General features: G+C 43.7%; 1 pseudogene across 1 annotated transcript; it reads left to right on the forward strand.

Annotated features, from left to right (window-relative positions):
- The first annotated feature begins 314 nt into the window (after positions 1-314).
- LOC109389933 (nucleoside diphosphate kinase B pseudogene) lies at positions 315-943 on the forward strand (annotated as a pseudogene). Its single transcript, XR_002125480.1, has one exon. The product of XR_002125480.1 is annotated as a nucleoside diphosphate kinase B pseudogene (transcript).
- Positions 944-1,499: the final 556 nt, after the last annotated feature.

A 1,499-nucleotide genomic window follows, 5' to 3' on the forward strand; every position in this document is an offset into this window, starting at 1 on the left:
ACAGAAGGGTTCCCTTTCCTCCACATCCTTGCCAACACTTACCTTATCTTTTTGATAATATGCATTATAACAGGGGTGCGGTGATGTCTCATTGTGGGTTGATTTGTATTTCCCTGAGCATCTTCTTATGTATCTCTTGGCCATCTGTATGTCTTCTTTGGAAAAATTAACGGTCTCAACTCCCTTGGCTGTCGACTCTGTATTACTTCCTATTGACATGACTGAGTAAAGGAATCATGTATTTCCCCACACAATTATTATCTTTAACACCAAGTTAAATGTTTTATTAAGAGTTAAGCCAGATCGGTTCCCGTCCCACCACGCAGCCACTGCCCACCTGCCAGCTCCTCGGACCATGGCCAACACCGAGCGCACCTTCATCGCCATCAAGCCGGACGGCGTGCAGCGCGGCCTGGTGGGCGACATCGTCAAACGCTTCGAGCAGAAGGGGTTCCGCCTTGTGGCCATGAAGTTCCTTCGGGCCTCCGAGGACTTCCTGAAGCAGCACTATATTGACCTCAAAGACCGGCCATTCTACCTGGGGCTGGTGAAGTACATGAACTCAGGGCCTGTTGTGGTCATGGTCTGGGAGGGGCTGAATGTGGTGAAGACAGGGAGAATGATGCTTGGGGAGACCAATCCTGCAGATTCTAAGCCGGGCACCATTTGTGGGGACTTTTGCATTCAAGTTGGCAGGAACATCATTCACGGTAGTGATTCAGTAAAAAGTGCTGAGAGAGAAATCAGCCTATGGTTTAAGCCCGAAGAATTGGTTGACTACAAGTCTTGTGCTTTTGACTGGATCTATGAATAAGAGGTGAACACAAAGCACCAGTCCCCTTCAACACCGCCTGGATGTGTCCTTGGACACGGCTGTTCATTCCACTGACTGGAAGCAGAATCCGTCTTTTCTAAAGCGTATTTACCAATAAAGCCTTTGGAAAGTGAAAAAAAAAGAGTTAAGCCAAAATATTCAAAAACATAATTGATATCTATCTTAAGAATCATTAATTGCTGACTTCTGTTTCTACCTCATATTTATTTATATATTGCATTCAAATATGCCTTTATAACTCAATTGATTATTTGGAATAAAAGGATATTTTGAGAGAATATTTATAACATCACAATTACTTTGAATCAAGCAACATTTTTATTTATAGCTCCTGCTATTTAACTTTAGGGAATTGTGTCAGGGGTCCCCAAGAGCACTCTCATGCTTGGTGATTCACTAGAAGGACTAACAGAACTCAGAAGCTGTTAGTCAAACAGCTTATTATGGCTAATTACATTGAATGTAATACATCTAACAATCAGCAAAGGGAAAAAGTTCATGAGACGAAGTCCAACAGAAAGCAGTTGCAGGTTTCCAAGTCCTTCCTATCCCCCACCCCCATGGAGTTGCATGGGATGCACTTAATTCTCCAAGAACAATATGTGACAACATGTGCAAAGTTTTGCCAACCAGGGAAGCTCACCCAAGCCTTGGTGTCCAGGGT

The sequence above is a fragment of the Hipposideros armiger genome, unplaced genomic scaffold, assembly GCF_001890085.2.
Source record: "Hipposideros armiger isolate ML-2016 unplaced genomic scaffold, ASM189008v1 scaffold_250, whole genome shotgun sequence".
NCBI lineage: Eukaryota > Metazoa > Chordata > Mammalia > Chiroptera > Hipposideridae > Hipposideros > Hipposideros armiger.